The sequence below is a fragment of the Carassius carassius genome, chromosome 2 (genome assembly GCF_963082965.1).
Source record: "Carassius carassius chromosome 2, fCarCar2.1, whole genome shotgun sequence".
Classification (NCBI taxonomy): Eukaryota; Metazoa; Chordata; class Actinopteri; order Cypriniformes; family Cyprinidae; genus Carassius; species Carassius carassius.
In genome coordinates, this window is record NC_081756.1 from 15,320,658 (window position 1) to 15,344,023 (window position 23,366).

General features: G+C 37.9%; 1 long non-coding RNA gene and 1 pseudogene across 3 annotated transcripts; both read left to right on the forward strand.

The window, feature by feature from the left end:
• Window positions 1–6,539: 6,539 nt before the first annotated feature.
• Window positions 6,540–10,176, forward strand: LOC132097099 (uncharacterized). 3 transcript variants are annotated; one of them, XR_009422668.1, is made up of 5 exons: window positions 6,540–6,622; window positions 6,930–7,016; window positions 7,368–7,603; window positions 7,808–7,967; window positions 10,117–10,176. It is a non-coding gene; the product is annotated as an uncharacterized LOC132097099 (long non-coding RNA). The 3 variants fall into 3 exon arrangements; XR_009422666.1 differs by lacking the exon at window positions 10,117–10,176 and having other exon boundaries at window positions 7,808–8,045; XR_009422667.1 differs by lacking the exons at window positions 7,368–7,603; window positions 10,117–10,176 and having other exon boundaries at window positions 7,808–8,045.
• A 9,465-nt stretch (window positions 10,177–19,641) lies between these two features.
• Window positions 19,642–21,740, forward strand: LOC132098601 (P2Y purinoceptor 3-like; annotated as a pseudogene).
• Window positions 21,741–23,366: the final 1,626 nt, after the last annotated feature.

Sequence of the window (23,366 nt, forward strand, 5' to 3'; positions counted from 1 at the left end):
CCTTTACAGAACATTAGGGACGTTCTTGGAACGTCCTATTTTGGTTATGAAAGTGCTGCAGTTCAAGGTTCCTTAAATGACTTTAGGGGGACGTTCTATTTGAGGGCATTTTATGGTCACATAGCAAACGTTACAGAGAGGACATTTGAGACGTTAACAGAACGTTCTCGCATGGTCCTCTGTTGGTCATATAATAACGTTCCCAAAGTGACTTTAGGGGAACGTTCCATACTGGTTGTTATATGGTCATGAAACAACGTTACAAAGAGGACATTCGGGACGTGAACAGAACGTTCCCATACGGTTCTCTGTTGGTCATATAATAACGTTCCCGTTATTACTTTAGGGGGACGTTCGATATTGGTTATTATATGGTCACACAACAACGTTACAAAGAGGACATTCGGGATGTTAACAGAACGTTCTCGCATGGTCCTCTGTTGGTCATATAATAACGTTCCCAATGTGGTTGTTATATGGTCACACAACAACGTTAAAAATATGACAAATTAATGAACGCAAAGATGTATTAAATCTACATCTAATTAATGAAAATATTAAATAATAATACAATAAGTATTAAACTTATTTGTTAAATAATAACACTAACATGCTAGCCAATTTATTAGGTCCTCTCTGCTAATTTTGTGGGTAGGATTTGATATTTGTTACTTCAAAATAAAAACTATGGCTTTTACTCTACAGATCTAAAATCCTTGATGTGTCCATAAATCCCTTATTAACAAATAGACATACAAAACAATACAATGTCATAGATCAAGGCAACGTGAAAATAAGCGATGCATAAGTGATGCAGTTCAATTTTTCACCACATTTACATTGGAAAATTGTGGAGTTTTGTGGAGCTCTGACACTGTTTCATAGCACCCGCTTCGAAGTCGTGCGTTAATTTTGAATTTATTAAGCGCACTTTACAACTTACGACACATTTACCATTTATTATTTTCTATATAAATGTCGATATAGCCTACTGTACATTTCTATACAAATATTAAAAATGAATATTTTGGTGAGGCACTGCCACACCCGCGGCTGACTGTATTCAGAAGGGAGAGCTGCAGCCCAATTCAACTGTGAGCCACTGCTGCTGGTGCATCGTCCTTTCTTTATGTGCGGAGTGGGGAGCGCGCGCACTGCAGGGCATGGAAGCGGCCATGCAGTCGCTTGCATTTTTTTCCTGTCAACAGTGTAAACTACTTAAAATACTCAATTTTTGGTCATAAGAATAATACATTATTTAAAGCTTTTATTTGTGTAAACTCACAATATCAAGAAAACTTTAGCAAAATAAACCACCACAAAAAGGACTGTTTTAAATCTGCTATGAATATGAAGTTTGCAGATTGTTGTAGGCTATTGTACTGTATCTTCTATAAAGATGAATATTACATTTCGTTAATTTAAAAAGCACGTTAATGTTGTATAAATAAATAAACTTTTGTTCTGTTAGATGTGTTTTGGCTAGTTTTTGTCAGGCGCGGATATATGGGTGGGCCTGGGTGGGCAGATTGACTGGTGGCCCACCCAATCAGATTAATAAAAACAATTAATTTTTTTAATTTTAATAATAACAAATTAATAAATAATTTAATTTTAATAGTTTCATGAGGACATTTAAGTAAAGTAGCTACGAAAAATAGCTACAAAATAAAAATATTATGTCGGCATATCACGTGTCAGTCCAGTGATGCTATCATGCAACACAGCTGGTTCTCTTGTGAATTTGTTTTCTGCACGGGCCGGCCACACGCTCTCCGTGCGCGCACTGACTTAAAAGTGGCGTAACACCACTGTTACACTGTTACACTGTGAAACACACATACTCCGTGTGCAGTGCGTGACTGATCCACGACTGTAGGCTACCACAAACACATACTCACTATTTGTATTTCAAATCCAGAAGTTATCAGAAACTTTTATTAAAAAAGTAAAAAAAAAGGGTTGTCAGCATTGCGATTCTCTTTGTACATATACACTCTTTAATAGACGTTTTAACACAATTTAAACAACGTATTCAGCGCTACTTATATAGATTTATATATTAAGTTGCTCAAACAAGTGGTAAAATATTTAACCATGTAGTACTTCGCAAAATCGCAAACATTTCAAATCTTAAAATTGACAAAAACAGCCGACTAACATGCCTTTTCTTTTGCATTTAAGTTTTAATACAATAAATATTGCATGTCACAAAGAAATTGTTTTTTCACATCCACCATGAATGAGACGAGAGTTGTTCATTATGTCACCTTGTTGAAGTAAATTTTATTTTTCCTTGCTTTACCCCAGTCCTAAAGTAAAAAAAAAGATGACTGTGTAAAAGAGTATAAATAAATTAAATGCATTTATGGTGAGATTACTACATTTTATTTAATTAAACGCATTTATGGTGAGATTATTATATTTTCATGTCAATCTGTGTTCATTTTGACCACGAACCATGCACCGTCAGCCTGTCACTTTAATTCAGCGCGTGCAGCACATCAGAAATAGACTCGGTGCGGAAACGATCTCTGCACTGCACCGCACATGGAACGGATCGCCGGACCGCATCCGCGCGCAGTGTGAAAGCTCTATAATACAGAGCCCGGGAATCATGTGTATAAGATTAAAAAACCCGAGGCCCCTCTGTATATTCACCAGGCCCACCTATTAATGACGTTCTGTATCCGCCACTGGTTTTTGTATGTTGTATAATTATAATAGGCCTATATGTATCTAGGTAATGAAAAAAAATAAAATAATAATAAATAAATAAATATATAAATATATATATATACATACAAAAGGAAAGCAGCTGCTTGAACCTCATTCTGGGAGAAGACTTATTTATTTATTTTTTACCATGAAGAAAAAAATCAATCGGATGAGTCAGGTTCTGCACATCTGAGAAGAAGAAACAGGTAAGACGTTTTTAATCTTATACATTACAATAATGAACGATTTTTCATGAGAAATGTTCGCCTATCTATAATACGAATAAAACACGACAATTTTACAACCGGGAAATATGACCTATTGGGTTTATTTGCACTTAAACATTTTTAAATAAATTGTAAAAATAATACTAAATTACAATTATTATAATATGAATTATTTATTAGTAAATAATACTAAATTATATGTATATATATTAATTTATACTCATTTAATTTATATATTTGAATTCTAATGTATTATTTCTTGATAACAGGCGCTGCTAAGTATAACACACCGTTGCCATGAAAAACAAAGTGTTGCTATGGACGCAGGTATCTAGACGGAAATGGCTATTTTCTTTATTATTTTCTTTATTATTTTCTTTATTATTATTTTTCACATTATCCATTACATAATATAACGTAATTATTAGTATTATAACGCAATATATCATTATATAAATATACATTTTTTTTTTATAAAAAAAAAAAACGTTTAACACCTATATAGGTCACAAATTCTAAATCTGGCAGCGGGTATATAAGCTGGGGTCTGTGACCATCGCGCTCACACCTCTCACTCACTCAGTGGACATCCCAACTGGACATCCCAACTGTCAGTTTCTCTGAGGTAATTCTTCTAATTAACCATTCTATTTAAATTAAAAACACAAAACAAAATGACATATAATGTACGTTACATGATATAAATAATAATAATATGGAATTATAAGGACAGTAACGTTAGCTTTTGAGCGAAATTTTCTCATGGTAAAACGGCCGTTTCCACAAGAAATTGAATAAATTGTCATAAAATTGACGGACTTTCTTTTCCAGTAATAAATGTACCACATTTACTCAGACAAACTGTTTTTCCGTCTTTTTCTTTAACTTTATACCACTGGTCCGCACTGTCATCGCCGTTATTTGTCGTTAAATACCGTTATGTTTACGTGACGTCATTTGCTCTAAAGAAGTAGCTTATCCTTTTCAGATAAGCTCATTAATTTTTTAGGGTCTGTCATGTTAACATTAGCTACTTTAAAATAAATTATGAATACAATTAATATCATTATTGTAAATTATACTTTATTTGAAAATTAACGCGCCTTCTCACAGGCTTGGCTGTGAGCTCGCGCGCGTCCCTCAACCTCCGCACGAGCGCGACGGTGCCGTCATCACAGTGGGCGCGAGACCCCATTTCGCGCAAATGTGTGCACGGCATTTTTTGTAACTGCACGAAACTCCGCTTCTAGAGGTGCACGACTTCGAGCTTATTCTGGCCAAACAGCCAGCACCCAGTTTGCGCTTGCATTTAAAAAAAAGAGCCTAGAAATAAGCAGAAAAAAAAGAAGAAATAAGCCTTTTTGGTAAAAATAAAGGTCCATGTTTAACAAAACATAACAAAACCAGAACAAACTATAAATACATAAATACAAAACACACAAACAAAATAAAATAAAAATAAAATAATAATAATAATAATAATAATTATAGTAATAATTATAGAAATTAAACTTTAATGCACAACCGGTTAGGCAATTCACAATTCAGGCATTGTATCTAATATCATCTGTATCCTTTGAAGTAACAAGTGTAAATAAAATTGTCCCACGTCTACGTATATGTGATTTCAATTCACTTTGTCTCTTGTCTGTGCTTTCCAGACCCTGCCCTACAGACAGATTACCATGATGTCATCTCAGAAGGTAGGCTTGTCTTGCAAAAAAGGTTTTCAAATTTACAGCATATTGCTGCCATGCCAGAAAAGGAATCGATTTCACAGCAATGTGATAAGTTCAATGTTATATCAAGATGTTTTTCACCTTATAATGTGGCGTGAAAGATCACTGTATTTGCCTAAAAATGTACGATCTTTAGGTTTTTTACTTAAATAACATGCGTGTACACATTTGCAGAGAAAAAAACACATAGCTGTGTCACACAACTGGATGCCTGCAGAAGCTAGGAAAAGAGAATACAAACGACTATGGCAGAGGGTACAACGGAAAATGAGAAATGTGCACATTAACGCAGCTGGTCCTAGTACTGTGCTAAACAATGAAGCACACAATCCCAGGGACACTATGCCAATCTGGAACCCAGGCCTAAAAAATGCAATGACTGGAGAATCTAATAGTGACAGCGATGAAATGTCGTTTGTCAATACTGACATCAGTGCAGTCACATCACTACAACATACAATGGCAGAAGACACAGAGAATATGGTTCTTGAATATTCCAGTAGTGACATGGATGGAGAGTTTTTTCAGAATACTGCCAACATTGATATGCCCACTGAAAATTTAGAAGAGGAGTTAAAGAGGTGGATCAATGAATATAATATCAAGCACAATGCTGCAGAAAAACTGCTCAAAATTCTCAGGATCATTAGACAAATGCAGTGCCTTGCGTTTGAGAGCTACATGCACCAGCTGAAGAAGATGGTTAGATCAGGAAACCATGTTCTAGTCCAAGCAGCAAAACGGCTCCAAGAACGTTCACAGATTCCTATACAAACATGTGAAGAGAAACCAATACAATTGAAACATCCTAATAATGTTTACATTGTTAGCCCAACATCCTGGTGTGAAGTTCTGGAGAGGACCAACTCCGGAAAGCTCTTATGTAGAGTATTCTCGCACTTAATGTCGTACCTTACGAACCATGTGACTCGATGATCTATGGAGCCTATGTATGTGGTCCATCAAAGATGGAGATACTGGACAAGGCAAACTTGCAAGGAAGGGCAATGATCCTTGAGGATGGGCATGGCCGCAAAGTTGTCTTTTCTCTCCTTCATGACCTTGATTAATGAAATATGGAAATATGTACATAGTTAGTATTATTTTTTTTTCTGTCATTGCTTTAATGTCTTAACTTAGATTTCATATACTGAATATTGACCGTCTTTTCTAAGGAGTGTCTGTTCTTCTGTTTGTAATGTAGGTTGGATTTTACATAGTTATTTTTGAACAAGAAAATGCAATTGCTGTGGCGCCTGCATTATGGGTAGAGGAGGTGAATGGGGTAAGGGTACATGCGCACACACACACACACACACACACACACACACACACACACACACGTAATACCGGAAATAACATATTCCCTGAAATGTTTTAGGTTCTGATTTGCTACTGGCCCCGTAGAAACGCTGCTGCCATGGCAAAGGCCTCCCAAAGGCCAGATAAGGAGCTCTGGAAGCGGCACAAAATAAGAATACTCTCCGAGACTGGTGAGAAAACTGAATAAATATATAGTCATATGAAAGTACACTGCCTTTACACAGTAAAATGATTACAAAAACTAAAAAGATAACTCAAATTTACTCTGTCCTTAGACAACTATAAGACAGCCAGAGAACGAGCCAAAAAAGCTGTAGAAAGTTCAAACGTGGACACAGAAGAAGAGGTGCTAAAAGAGCGGAAAAAAAAAGTACCATCAAAATACTGGACCGAGAGTGAAGGTAAACATATGCGATTGCTTTTTGTCATACATTAGTCCACTATTTATGTATAAAAATCATGCCATGATTACAGAGAAAACTACTCTATAAAACTAAACTATATATAAACTGTTTCATCCTGAATGAATAGAAGAATGTGAGATTCCTACCAAAAAAAGGAGAAAAATGTCAACATCCTCTCAGAAGCCATCAAGCCTCCCAAAGCCTCCAAGTTGTAAGTAACAGATTTAACTTTTGGTGTAATTTCTTGTGTTGTGTTGATTTGATGGTGGTGCGTCAGCGTCAATTAGTGAACAGGCAAAATAAGTGCATTGCCAGCTGACGGGAAGAAGCTATTTTGTGTGAAATACAGTACAAACAAATTTCTAATGGAAATCCTATTTTAAAAAAGTTTTGAATTTGGTTGGAGTGTCTTATATTGTGTGAGTTGCAGGTTGGTATTTTTTGTCATGGCATTTTGTGTAAAAGTACTCAACTCCCCTGAACTGAGTTTATCGCATGCTTTCAATGTCTGTTTTTAGACAAACCACCTACTGACATCACAGCTCACTCACCTGAGGAAGATGAGCCATCCCTTCCAAATCTTTCAGCTAATAATACTTTTCATGGTATGCATTTTTAATGTTGATATTCTATTCATTTGTTAAGATAAATGGTTCAATAAATTAAGATTATGGCTGCATTTTCTAATCTCAATCTCTGTTACCTTAAATTATACATTCATCTCTGTAAAGCTGCTTTTAAACAATCTGCATCGTTAAAAGCGCTATATAAATGAAGATGACTTGACTTACTATCCAAATTAGACCAGCTATTGCATCTGGCAATACAGTCATGCCAATGTCTATATTTTATTTCTTGAAGTACCACACATATGCCTGAATACTAAGCAAATAACTAAATGTCAAGATGAACCCCCCCCTTCCATCATCATCATCTCACCCATCTAAATTTTTCAGATTTCCAGCATCTCATCGAACAATCTGAGCAGCGGATGCTCCTCGCAATTGAGAGAATGTCAACAGATATTTCCAATTCTATTTAGCGTCTGATCCAGGCTATTCAACAGAATCGTCCTGGTCCGGCAACCATCACAACACCACCACAGGAGACCATTGAGAGGCCCTGCAAAACATTGCAGGAGCTGCAAGCTTTCCTATTAAAACTTGAGGGCCCAGAAGGGAAAAAAAGGATGGTATGTTGATATAGCACAGGGGTCAGTAACCTTTTTGTCACAAAAGTGACATTTTTAAGTTCAAAATGTAGATCTGTGTGCATGTAGGCTAAATTATCAGAATTAAATACACCTCTCGCATTTGCTTGTGTGTCAGCAGTTACCCTGCTCCATGTGGCATTGCAATACTAACATTTGCTTTATTTATCTTTATATGTTGCATAGATACAGTTTTTGAGCCTGATGGGAGGTAGCAACATTGGAGACGCTGTGAGGAGAATCCTTCGGAAAATAGCCACCAATGAGGCCTGGTCAAATTACAGCCTGAAAGGCCGAAAAGGAAAACTGACCTTCATTGGGACAGCCCTCCACCATATTGTTTTAAGTATGCTTTTCAAAACTTCTCTCTTCTTTTCACTTCATCATGCAACTTTTTAAAGAGCAAATGATAAACAGAAAAATGTCTGTACTTACCCTGTACCTTCGAATAATTTGTTTTCTCGTTTTTGACTTCTAAACGAAAAAAAAAACAAGTAAAAAAAAAAAAAAATCATTTTATTCAGCAAGGATGCATTAAATTGGCCAGAAAAGAGAGTTAAGATTTACATTTCAAATAAATGCTGCTTTTTTTTCTTTCATTCATCAAATAACCCTGAAAAACACAAAAATGTGAAGAAGCACAACTGTTTTCATCACTAATAATCATAAATGTTTCATATGGTTTTAGTTTTACTTATTCACTTATTCATATTGCTCATAAAGTGTACTTTTGGATGTCAAAACTTTATTACAATAAACTAAACAAATAAATGTAAATGTAAATATGAGAATTTAAAAAATAAGAAAATAACAGATGCATTGTGATATAGGTGACAAAATATTGTGAGAAAATATGAATATGAAGTTATTTAATGAGCTTCCTCACTTAACCAGTTATCTGTGCTTCCTCAGCAATGAAGTTCCACATTTCCGAACACGAAAATGCATGCAGCAAATAAGCCGTTCACAATATTTTCTTCAGTTAACTCCAAATTTCTCCCACATATTGGACTTGATTTTTGATGACGTATTGTCTACAACTTTACAAACTCCTCCACTAGCTATTCTTTTCTTAAACTCCTCAGAATCCATCTCGACGACTGCAAGCAGATAGCGCGCGCGGTTATGATGAATTTTTAAAAGTGGAAGTATAGTTAACGTTATAGATTCCTGGGAGGGCGTGGCACGTGGACACAAATAAACTGATATGGAATTTAAATTGTTTTATAAAAAATTATTTTATCAACTTGAAATACAGGCATATTTTTGTAGATGTGTTCCTAAAAATATGCATTACGTTTGCATGTGATTGTTTTAAACCCATGTTTCCCCCGTGTCCGACCCGACCTGCACCCGTATCCGACACAGGTGGATATTTTTCATCCGTTTGAGCAAAAACCTACAGGTACCCCTACAGGTACCCGAACCCGTGCAGGACTCTAGCTGTAAACTACACCATATAGGCCTATGCTTATATTTAATTTATATTATATTTAATTTCACGAAAACACAAAAACATTTGCAATATTACAAATACAAATTATTGTAAACTATCACAAGACCCATTTATGAATTAGTTAATTAGTTTTTCCGATTACAAAATCAAGTCGTTATTTTAGTAGCATGAAAAAAACAATAGGATTATAAATTAATATCTCACTTACATATACAGTTTTCCACGAGTGAATTCAGTGAAATCCAGATTGTGTCTGTCTCTGTCTGAGGCGGCACTGGCGTGAACGCGGCAAAAACTCCCGCAAACCAGCAGTTTTTTTTTCTTAATTCTTATCTAAACTCATATGATTGGTTATTGCATCATGAGCTCATCAGATTCGTGTCTGATTGTTTATAATGCTCAACGCTTAAATAAAAATTCATATTTTGCATGTCATAACTGCCTACTGTAATATGGCTTAACACTTTTAATTTATTTTCACATTTTATGTCAATAGTGATAATCGTCATATATTTATTTAGATTATTTTAAACCCCTTGTAGAATATGCATTTGTATCCATTTTGGAGGGAGCAGGGCAATTGCGTCAACAGCAATATTATTTCCACATCGCGCCGTTCCCCGGTGCTGTCCGAGGCGATGGTGCTGAATCGGTTGATCAATTCTTATTTTAGAATCAATTATTCTCTCGTGCAGGGCTGCTTCACTGCGTTATGTGAAAAAGCGTTGTTCTTTATAAAAGTACTACAGAAATAGTTGAAATCGCATCTATTAGGACTAATGGGATATTATAACAAATATAAAATAAAAATATAAAATAATCCAAACTATAAAAATACCTATAATAGCCTAGTCTACATATTTAAAAATGTATAACAATAACGTCATAATAATGGTCCATTTTAAATGTTTAAGTGTCTCTTTTTTCAATTTTTGTTCGGTGGAGCTGTGACTATTGTTCTTGTAAAAACTTTTCAGCATAGTTTTGAGCCCTGAGACTTTTCACATTTATTTTGTTACATTTTTTTTTTCTCTTCTAGGTGCTTGTGCCAAACAATTTCCGAAACACACAGAAAAGGAAATTGATACATGTATAGGGGAAACCCAAGTTGGTCGCAACACCTGTAAGTTGTTTTATTCACTGAGAGCTCTCTCTCTCTCTATTCTCTAGAATAACATAACTGTTTTGATTTATTTACTTAGTACCGGTACTTATAAACAAAGTGGAGTTAAAAGTAATTAAAAAGTTGTTGAAGTGATTGGTAAATATAATGTTTAATTTTTTCAGGCAGCGGAAGAAGAACTTCGGGCACCTCCTGAGGATGGAGACAGTGACTGATACACATACACACACACACACACACACACACACACACACACACACACACACACACACACACACACACACACACACACACACAGTATATATTTAATATAAATTATTGTTTTTGTTATTTGTTGTTCACCATTTACGCAACATAAAATGAATATAAATATGTGTTCTTTTTGTTATTACTGTTTCCTAATATTTGTGTGTGTGTATAATATATATATATATAATTTATGTAATATATAATTTATTTATAATCTGTTTTTGTTCACACAAAATAAATGACTGATTTTATCTTTGAATGTGTTAAACGTGCATGCTTATTCCTGTTTAAAGTTCTGAAAGAACAAGTGTTTTTTGCAGTAAAATTCTAGTTTGGTTCCCTACAGGTCCTTGAGACCAGTGGGGACGTTCTGAAAACGTTCACATAACGTCCTGAATGTTCTGTGAAGGTCCTCAAAATAACGTCCCCCAACCCTTTAAAGAACTCCACATCATGACCGTCTACGAACGTTCCCGGAACGTTACTAGGCGACGTCCTTGACACCAGTGGGGACGTTCTGAGAACGTTCTGGGAACATCACATTTGCAAATATAACATGGTCCCCTAAACGTTCCGATAACGTCCTGAATGTTCTGTGAAGGTCCGCAAAATAACGTCCCCCGACCCTTTAAAGAACTCCACATCATGACCGTCTCCGAACGTTCCCGGAACGTTACTAGGCGACGTCCTTGACACCAGTGGGGACGTTCTGAGAACGTCCTTGGAACGTAGCATTTCTAGCTGGGGACTTTCCTCAGCTTTAAACATTGCCTCGCATTTCCCACACATGCACCTATGGAACAAAAAATTGTATCAGGAATAAAAATATCTCTGTCTCTCGATGAGAAACTGCTAAGTTATATCACGTAACGTAAGTCTGGACGGATATTAATGAGCATGACAAACGCCTGATCAAAGCTTAGTTTCTGTTATTGTAAGTTCCAATACGCCCAGATGACCAATAATATATTTGCTATTAACTGTTATACGATGGTAATAATCTGTACAATATTTTGAGCACAGTTTATATCGTTAGCGAACGTGTATCTATAAGCTAACACTGGTCTCTCACCAAGACACCTGCCCTGTTCTCCACTGGTTCTCCTCACACCACAACTCAATTTGTCTCCTCTGACCGTTGTTCTGTCTAACATTAATCCTGGCCTGTCCCTGCTCTCTTGGCAGCCTAGCAGGTTCATAATTGTATGGCTGTGGTCCGTCATACAAGTAAGTATGAACAATTTCCTCAGCGTCTGAAACGTCATTGCGGTCCATTTTTCCCCCTGTTGTTTGAATCGACCGCTCTCCCTCTTGCTACGTCACGCCCATTTTCAGATGCGGAAGTAAAATTTTATCACAAAAACGACTCCAGAAGCCACTGTAGCGTATTTATAATTTTTTTTTTAAGAAAACCTAGTTCCTACATTATTTTTCTATACATTGACTCGTTGGGTCTTCTAACCTGCAATATGCTCTTTAAGAGATAGGATCTGAGTCTTCATATAGGCCTATTTCACACCATGACGTAGGCAAACCGGAAGTAGGGTAAGTTATTTTCCGGTGAAAGCGCTAGCGTTCATTCGCTTGACGAAAAATGGCGGAGACCAAAAGTAATCAGAGGTGTAGTGTGCCTTTGTGTTCTTCAAATTAAAAAAACAACCTTATTTATCATTTCATAGTTTTCCCACCGACGAAAATTTTAAAAAAGCGTTGAAATTGGGCTATACGGAGAGAGGAGGGGGCGACCTTTACTGTGAGGAAAGGTAGGACTTTAGTGTGTGTTTAGCACTACACGGAGGATGAGGTCCGTGTCCAACCGGAGTCCGGTCGTAAAGATCTCGCACCACGAGCTGTGCCTTCCAAAACGGGATGTTTGTGGTGCAGAGCAGTAAATGTCGAGATGGTGCAGGAGCACGATCACAACAGCCGTCCTGTCCCAGGTGAGTGTAATGTTAACTAAAACAATAACTTAAATTAAAAGTTTATCGGCAACTATAGACATTAATAAAATATAGTATGTTTATTTGTATTGTTAGATGTAACGTTATACAGTTAATGTAGCACATGGTAGCAGTTATGCTAACAGTCGAGCAGGTTAGTGAAGCGGTGTTTTTATACTTTTGCCATCACCCTTTTATACTACTCTCTTTCTGGCTTAAGTCACACAAAATTAACAAAGACAATTCAAGTTATCAATAAAATCCACAACAATTTAGGAAATACGAGCAGTTGAACAAACACCTGTTGTACAAGCAGAATTCAAATTATTTTTTAATGGTTTGTAGGTTATTTAACTTTGAATTGATGTTCTAAGTAACTGGTATATTATTGCATAAATGTGATAGTAACTTTCTAAAATAGTGAGTTGTTTTTTATTAAAGTGTTATGTTTAACACAAAATAATACTATTATAATGTATTGTTGTTTGCTTTACTTTAATTAGGTGCTCTTGCTGAGGCATGGGGAAAAAAAGAGCTGGAAAAAACACCTGCTAGTGACAGCAGCAGCATCTATACACCTGCTAGTGGCATCTTGCTCCTCCTCACCTGCTAGTAACATCAGCATCATCTATACACCTGCTAGTGACATCAGCATCATCTACACACCTGCTAGTGACATCAGCATCATCTACACACCTGCTAGCGACATCAGCATCATCTACACACCTGCTAGTGGCATCATGCTCCTCCTCACCTGCTAGTAACATCAGCATCATCTATACACCTGCTAGTGGCATCATGCTCCTCCTCACCTGCTAGTGACATCAGCATCATCTATACACCTGCTAGTAACATCAGCATCATCTATACACCTGCTAGTGGCATCATGCTCCTCCTCACCTGCTAGTGACATCAGCATCATCTACACACCTGCTAGTGACATCATGCTCCTCCTCACCTGCTAGTGACATCAGCATCATCTATACACCTGCTAGTGACATCATGCTCCTCCTCACCTGCTAGTGACATCAGCATCATCTATACACCTGCTAGTGACATCATGCTCCTCCTCACCTGCTAGTAACATCAGCATCATCTATACACCTGCTAGTGACATCATGCTCCTCCTCACCTGCTAGTGACATCAGCATCATCTACACACCTGCTAGTGACATCATGCTCCTCCTCACCTGCTAGGGACATCAGCATCATCTATACACCTGCTAGTGACATCATGCTCCTCCTCACCTGCTAGTGACATCATGCTCCTCCTCACCTGCTAGTGACATCAGCATCATCTATACACCTGCTAGTGACATCATGCTCCTCCTCACCTGCTAGTGACATCATGCTCCTCCTCACCTGCTAGTGACATCAGCATCATCTACACACCTGCTAGTGACATCATGCTCCTCCTCACCTGCTAGTGACATCAGCATCATCTACACACCTGCTAGTGACATCATGCTCCTCCTAACCTGCTAGTGACATCAGCATCATCTACACACCTGCTAGTGACATCATGCTCCTCCTCACCTGCTAGTGACATCAGCATCATCTACACACCTGCTAGTGACATCATGCTCCTCCTCACCTGCTAGTGAAATCAGCATCATCTACACACCTGCTAGTGACATCAGCATCATCTACACACCTGCTAGTGACATCATGCTCCTCCTCACCTGCTAGTGACATCAGCATCATCTACACACCTGCTAGTGACATCAGCATCATCTACACACCTGCTAGCGACATCAGCATCATCTACACACCTGCTAGCGACATCAGCATCATCTACACACCTGCTAGTGACATCAGCATCATCTACACACCTGCTAGTGACATCATGCTCCTCCTCACCTGCTAGTGACATCAGCATCATCTACACACCTGCTAGTGACATCAGCATCATCTACACACCTGCTAGCGACATCAGCATCATCTACACACCTGCTAGTGACATCATGCTCCTCCTCACCTGCTAGTGAAATCAGCATCATCTACACACCTGCTAGTGACATCAGCATCATCTACACACCTGCTAGTGACATCATGCTCCTCCTCACCTGCTAGTGACATCAGCATCATCTACACACCTGCTAGTGACATCAGCATCATCTACACACCTGCTAGCGACATCAGCATCATCTACACACCTGCTAGTGACATCAGCATCATCTACACACCTGCTAGTGACATCAGCATCATCTACACACCTGCTAGTGACATCATGCTCCTCCTCACCTGCTAGTGACATCAGCATCATCTACACACCTGCTAGTGACATCAGCATCATCTACACACCTGCTAGTGACATCATGCTCCTCCTCACCTGCTAGTGACATCAGCATCATCTACACACCTGCTAGTGACATCAGCATCATCTACACACCTGCTAGTGACATCAGCATCATCTACACACCTGCTAGCGACATCAGCATCATCTACACACCTGCTAGCGACATCAGCATCATCTACACACCTGCTAGCAACATCAGCATCATCTACACACCTGCTAGCGACATCAGCATCATCTACACACCTGCTAGCGACATCAGCATCACCTACACACCTGCTAGCGACATCAGCATCATCTACACACCTGCTAGTGACATCATGCTCCTCCTCACCTGCTAGTGACATCAGCATCATCTATACACCTGCTAGTGACATCATGCTCCTCCTCACCTGCTAGTAACATCAGCATCATCTATACACCTGCTAGTGACATCATGCTCCTCCTCACCTGCTAGTGACATCAGCATCATCTACACACCTGCTAGTGACATCATGCTCCTCCTCACCTGCTAGTGACATCAGCATCATCTACACACCTGCTAGTGACATCATGCTCCTCCTCACCTGCTAGTGACATCAGCATCATCTACACACCTGCTAGTGACATCATGCTCCTCCTCACCTGCTAGTGACATCAGCATCATCTACACACCTGCTAGTGACATCATGCTCCTCCTCACCTGCTAGTGACATCAGCATCATCTACACACCTGCTAGTGACATCATGCTCCTCCTCACCTGCTAGTGACATCAGCATCATCTACACACCTGCTAGTGACATCAGCATCATCTACACACCTGCTAGTGACATCATGCTCCTCCTCACCTGCTAGTGACATCAGCATCATCTACACACCTGCTAGTGACATCAACATCATCTACACACCTGCTAGTGACATCAGCATCATATACACACCTGCTAGTGACATCATGCTCCTCCTCACCTGCTAGTGACATCAGCATCATCTACACACCTGCTAGTGACATCATGCTCCTCCTCACCTGCTAGTGACATCAGCATCATCTACACACCTGCTAGTGACATCATGTTCCTCCTCACCTGCTAGTGACATCAGCATCATCTACACACCTGCTAGTGACATCAGCATCATCTACACACCTCCTAGCGACATCAGCATCATCTACACACCTGCTAGTGACATCATGCTCCTCCTCACCTGTTAGTGACATCAGCATCATCTACACACCTGCTAGTGACATCAGCATCATCTACACACCTGCTAGTGACATCATGCTCCTCCTCACCTGTTAGTGACATCAGCATCATCTACACACCTGCTAGTGACATCAGCATCATCTACACACCTGCTAGTGACATCATGCTCCTCCTCACCTGCTAGTGACATCAGCATCATCTACACACCTGCTAGTGACATCATGCTCCTCCTCACCTGCTAGTGACATCAGCATCATCTACACACCTGCTAGTGACATCAGCATCCTCTACACACCTGCTAGTGACATCAGCATCATCTACACACCTGCTAGTGACATCAGCATCATCTACACACCTGCTAGTGACATCATGCTCCTCCTCACCTGCTAGTGACATCAGCATCATCTACACACCTGCTAGTAACATCAGCATCATCTACACACCTGCTAATAACATCATGCTCCTCCTCACCTGCTAGTAACTTGCCTGGTTTGTGATAAGGAAATTTTGCTATCTTCTAGTAAGTTTAAGCTTTTGTTACCTTCTCAGCCAGGGTTTTAACAAACATTATACATATAATCTTTCACATACTTCTTAGTGTGCTTTTTTTTGCTGAATTTAATGCTTAGGTTTTAGTGGAAAAATTAAAGTCATACAATTTTTATAAAAATCTGACTCTATACTTATGATCTGCAATATCGTTTCAGATTCTGAACACATCAGAAAACACAAACTCCTCCTGACATATCTTTTCAGTTTGGGGTAGGTATGTTGCAACAATATGAAATTAATAACAATAAAATGTAATTAATTGAAGCATGACTTATTGGGGTAACTGCTTTTTCTTGTAATAGAACACTATAGAACTACATTCACTATAGAACAGGAACATCATTTGTTGGTAAATTTTTCTTGCCTATTTTCTTCCTAGCAAAAAATGAATGTATGCCAAAGTAGAATTCATCAACGTTAGCCGTGATCTTTGTGATCAGCTCATCATCTCTCCATACCCTCTTCACATGGAAGTCACCTCTTGTATTTGTCACAAGATCACACCAAGTTAACTAAGCCAGTAACCACCAGCTGACCTTGGAATGCCAATTGTGTGTTTCTTTCTCAGTTTTGCATGGCCCCCAACGAACTCAGTGTGGGTTGCCTCTCCGATTTCTTTCACATCAGGGCACTTAACCTCTACCAGGCCATAGGGAGGTTCTTCATTTGGGTCCACTACTTTGCCATCTGCAAAGTGGATGATAAGACCAGATTTTAGAACGTTAATGTCAAAGGTCTCAGCATAGCAGTGAAGAACCTCTGGTTCAAGTTTCAATCCTCTACACATCGCTCTGTAGAGACCCCAGACGACAGATGTTTACACACACTGTTTAATGCAAGATATAAATGCATTTAACCTGCAATTACAAATGCATAATGTTATGATGTTTTAATCCCAAAATGTTGAATACTGATATTTGCAATGATTAAAAAAAAAGAAAGTGCTTTAAGATGTGAAATTAAAAACACAGATATCTAGACAATCATGAATAGTAACATCACTTCCTTTAATGTTTTTACTATACTGGTGATATGGAATTTGTTTAAATATTGTTAAAAGTTTTGAAAAAAATAAAGTACTGTATTACATGTTTATATGAAATTATTATACAAAATAAATATGTAGTTAATTTTAAAGTATATCTACATTTCTTGCTTTCATACATGGTCATATGAAAAATTTGCCTGGTAGATTTCTGCCATTTACTGGAAAACACATTTAAAATTACAATTTTAAACAAAAGCACTATATGAACATTCTGAGTGATTTTATTACACTAATATACAATCAGACATCCCAATTTCTGTTTTGGTAAAGTCATTAAGTGTCATGTCATTTAGAAGAAGGGAACACTTTGTTTTTTTTTATTTGGGGTCCTGAAATACCCTGAACACTTGCTACATAAATTAAATAAAACTGAAACTCATCCTTTTTTTGTTTTTATTCTCCCTTACTAAATTATATAGTTACTGATGCTATGGACTGTGGGATTACTAACAGGCTACATTGGAAACCATTTTGTGATAAATAAAAATGAATTATTAAACTAAATCCTGTATGTATTTACCTCAAGCTGATGTGGTTCTTCACGCTTTCTTAACATATGGCCCTAATTACCACTTTCCCTGCAATAATATTTGAGTCTGAAGTGTCCAAACACGCACATATAGTTAACAAGAAGTTAGATTTTATTAAACCGCTTTGAAAATAATCCATAAAAGTAAGTTAATTCGAAAATCATTATCATGGCAACTGGCTCATTATACATAACGTTACCTTGATAATCAAAAGTAAATTGTTCCAAAAATAATTTGTAGCCTTCGTCCAACTTGGATCTATTCACATCTCCCTGAAAATCATAAAAAAAAATGAATTAAAACGTACGATTAAAAAAAGAAAGAAATTAATGCTTTATATATGTTGCAAATAAATGATGATTGTTATATTCATCAAAGTCACACAAACATATTAGGCAGCACAAGTGTTTTCAGCAATTACAATAATAAGAAATATTTTCTGAGCACCTAATCAGCATATTAGAATGATTTCTGAAGGATCATGTGACACTGAAGACTGGAGTAATGGATGCTGAAATATGAGGTTTGCCATCACAGGAATAAATGACAGTACATTTAATACTAAAAACAAATAGGAAAAGTTTACATTATTATTTGTCATTTTAATTATATTTCTGAATATTACAGTTTTACTGCATGTTTGATCAAATAAATGCAGCCTTTGTGAGCATAACAGATTTGACATTTTAACAGTCTTACCGACTCTAAACTTTTGAGTAGTTACGTGTATATAATATATATACACATAACTACTCAAATATATATATATATATATATATATATATATATGTTCAAAGTCATAATTGCACTCCACTAAAGACAACTTTGATAAAGACAACTTTATCACTCTACTAAACAGGTAAGTGAAAGATTTTTAACAGCTCATGACCAGATGAAATAGCTGTTTCACCGTATCCGATTTTTGCATTTACACTAAACACTGCTGAAACAACCAAACTTAGACATTCTGACCTGGAAAAGGAAGTAAAACAGCATGATATACAATGGATGCAGTCGTGGCCTAATGGTTAGAGAGTTGGACTCCCAATCGAAAGGTTGTGAGTTCGAGTCCCGGGCCGGCAGGAATTGTGGGTGGGGGGAGTGCATGTACAGTTCTCTCTCCACCTTCAATACCATGACTTAGGTGCCCTTGAGCAAGGCATTGAACCCCAAACTGCTCCCCGGGCGCCGCAGCATAAAATGGCTGCCCACTGCTCCGGGTGTGTGCTCACAGTGTGTGTGTGTGTGTTCACTGCTCTGTGTGTGTGCATTTCGGATGGGTTAAATGCAGAGCACAAATTCTGAGTATGGGTCACCATACTTGGCTGAATGTCACTTTCACTTTCACTTCACTTTCACTTTTCAGATGCAAATAAAATTATACAGTGTTTTGCTTTCCATAATATTTTGAAAAGTCAACAAAATATCTGCAAAACATTGGTCTTGTACGACGGTGAAAAAAGAGGAGAGCCCTTTTTGCAGCCTGGGCGAATTTAGCGGTGATAAGTCATGTGATCTCATTTGGTGGTGTCCACCGGAGTTGACATCACTTTTTTTAATGATGTATGACTCGCATTTACTGGGGAATATCCGATTTGTCTGCTTACATGAATGAGGCCTGAATCCGATCTGAGAAAATCTAAATCCATGCGTTTTTTTCCTGCTTACAGGTTCACCGGTCATATCCGATCTGTGCCACATGAGAGGAAGAAATCAGAATTGGGTCACTTGAACCATGCAGTGCAAATGGGGCCCTTGATAAGTTTACAGCTATGCATAGCAGTAAACTCTTGCAATATGTAGGAAATGTGAAGGGTTGTTTGCACTGTTTATGATGTCTGATTCGCCAAGTTATAACCTTGTTATTTATTTAGCCAAAGCAGACTACCTTAATGTCATTTAGTGACCTTCAGATACTGATTGATTTATTTACATAGTGTCTTATATGTCTGAAAAGTGGTAGGCAATAAGCAATTCACCACAAGCTCAGTCAGCTGTGTGCTAACTTTACCGGGAGGTTGGGATAGTCATGACATCCATAGAATCCCAAAGGATGTTTAATGTGCAAATGGATCCAGAGGGAGTCTAGGCGTAGTTTGACAAAGGTTGATCGTTTCTAAAGCCGGTAATTACATATCGTTTATATTTGTTTCGGGGAAGAGAGATGGGGTAGAGAGTTCTGAGGTGAGGGATAGGGATAGGGTGAAGACTGGGTAAGATAGAATAGAACATAGAGGGGAAGTGTGGTTACTGTTTGATGGGTTAATGAAGTGAAAAGGTCTGAGTCAGCAGCATATATACCTATGTGCAAACAATACTGGGGCTTGTGAAAGAGAAAGGGGGATGCGGGGAGGGCTTGCTTTTATAGTTTGAGACAACCTGGTACATTTTGTGAATCTGTTTGGTTTGAAACAGACAAGGGTCTTTCCTCCTCACATAATTCTTCAGTTACTGGCTCCTGCAATATTGACGAGTCCTACAAGTACATATTCCTTCCTATTTGCTACTCCTTTACCTTTGTCTTCAGCATAATCCTTAACTTTGTAGTTCTCTACCGTTCATTTCGACGCACCAGGCGCTGGAATGCTTCCCTGATTTACATGGTGAACCTGGCCACGACGGACTTCATGTATGGTTTGTCCCTGCCCTTTTTGGTTGCCAGTTATGTCATGCGGGACGACTGGGTGTTTGGAGACTTCATGTGCCGTCTAGTGCGTTTCCTCTTCTACTTCAACCTCTACTGCAGCATCTTCTTCCTCACTTGTATCTCAGTGCACCGCTACCTTGGCATCTGCCACCCCATGAAGACCATCACCTTGGAGACCAAACGAGCAGTAAAGGGGACTTGTGTTTTGGTGTGGATTGCTGTTTTTGCACTAACATGCCCAATTTTTCGTTTTGCACAGACACAGTATCTTCCACGGGAAGGTAAGGGCTCAAGGGAGGAGGTGTTCAATAATTGCTGGGACGACGCAATTGATAGAGAGTTCCATGATTACATTCCTTACGGGGTCACACTTCATTTCTTAAGGTTTTTTGTGCCATTTATCATTGCCTGGTGCTACTCGCGAGTGGTGTTAACAATATTTCGGACACTGCACTCTCAACCTTCTCCTCAGAGAATCATAATTGGACGGGGTGTGAAAGTGTTGCAGGGATCGGTGGAGAGGGCATGTCAATCATCTTGGGGGCTCATTCTCCCTACATCAACAGGCGGCGCAAGTCCATCAAGACCATCATTACTATCACTCTCCTCTTTGTCCTTTGCTTCTTCCCCTTCCATGTCACTTGCACCATTTTCCTACTGCTGAAAGTGATGAGTAGGGTGCAGTGCCACACCATGCGCATGGTTTCCATGTGTTATAAAATCACCAGACCGCTGGCCTCGTTCAATGCGTGGCTGAATGCACTGCTTTATTTTCTTACTAAAGAGAAATATGCGCCCTGCTGTCAAAAACCTGAACATGCCCAGCATGGCCTGCTATGGCCACTTAGGATGCTGGGAAAAGGAGAGGAAGAGGAGAATGAAATTGAGGAGACAAGGAACCACAAGGACAATGGGTCAACAGTTGAAAACAATATACAGAGGTCTACCTTAAGGAATGAGCATGTAAACAAGTGAAACTGGTGGACCTGGCTTTATATGGAATTCATTTGAAACAAATGGATGTTTTTGTTATAATATCTGTATATTGTTTTTGTAACTCTGTGTATTCACATTAAACATGGAGGATCTTGTTGTTGTGTCTTTTCAAGACCCCTTACAGATTGTTTTACTTGTTGATTGATTGGATGATTAATTAGTTCTTGTAAAAATATATTAATTTGAATATTGTTTTAGCGTATAATAATTCCAAAAACACATAGAATAATAATCTAATTATTATAGGCATACCTCAGGTTGGACACATTATGTGCAGGAACTATGTTTAGCGCTGTCATGGATTGTCATGTCATGTTGTGAATAATTAAACTGTTTTAATAAAAATTTTCTGTACCTGTTTAATTGAAAATCAAAATATGACTGTGATCTTTTAAAATCACTATACATTATTAAGCACTATTTCAGATTTTCATGTCTTTGTGTGAGTAGAGTATATAAATGTGTTGTAGAATAAACTTCTTAATGGTTGATGTGTTGGTTTAGGCATCTTGTTCACATTAAAAGAACATAACACATTTGATAAAATGCTGATCATTTCTACATACACTTCTATATCGCTCATCCATTTAACCAGAAACCTCACTTTGTGTACTTTCTATGTACACTGGACATGAGTACATCAGTACACAGCACAAGCAGCCTATACCCTTTGTCCTTCTGTCTTTCTAAAATAAGATAAAACCAGATAATCCCCAAAAGACCTCGGCTACGTAGACTGTTATTACTACTTGGTATTACATTAGCTAATGATCAGCTGTCCTGTTGCAAGATTTCCCAAACCTAAGGAGTCTCTCTAAATGTAAACATTTATATATGGCAGTAGATGTAGAATGCATGTTATGGATGAAATACCTTGTCAGCACAATAATATAACTATTTTTGTTCTAAGATCTCAGTGGGTTAATAGGGGCTACTGTTTATGATACAGATTCAGTCATTATAGTATATATCGCACAGATCATGTATATTGAGTAGATTTTTTGCCTAGATGTGGTCATGATTCAATATGATATGATATGATATAGAATACCAAAAAAGGATATGAGTGCGTTCGAAGAAGAGCTTGGACAGATTGACTGGGTATCCTTTTTATCTACTGAAGATTTGCAAACAGTGCATAAAATTTTTATAGAGAAGATAAGAAATATAAAAAAATAAATGTACAAAATCTGTTAGAAATAGGCATAGAAAGAATAACCTACCATGGATTTCGGAAGAGGTATGGATGCTCATGAAAAAGCGCTATAATGTTCTAAAAAAAGCTACAAAATCTGGTTTACGACAGGATCGGCTTCTGTTTAATAGCTTTAGAAATAAGGTGGTTAAGACATTACAACAGGTTAAGGCACAATATTTTATTAATATTTTAAATAAGGCTAAAGGAAATGGCAAAAAGGGCTATTAATCAATTGATAAATAAAGAATCTAAATCATGTGCTAAATGTTCAGAATTAAATCTTGAAGGAAGAATACTTAATAAACCAAAATTTGGTATCAGATATAGAGAACTTAACTCAGCTGAACCTGCTTTTGATTTAATAACTATATCAGATAATAAGATTCACAATGTTATAAACATCTTGAAAAACTCATACGCCTAAGATATAGATGGTTTAAATTGTAATTTTATTTTTAAATAACTGTGAAAATTTTTTAGTACCAATATCACACCTTGGGAATTCAATATCAATTAAGCAATCTATTTTTC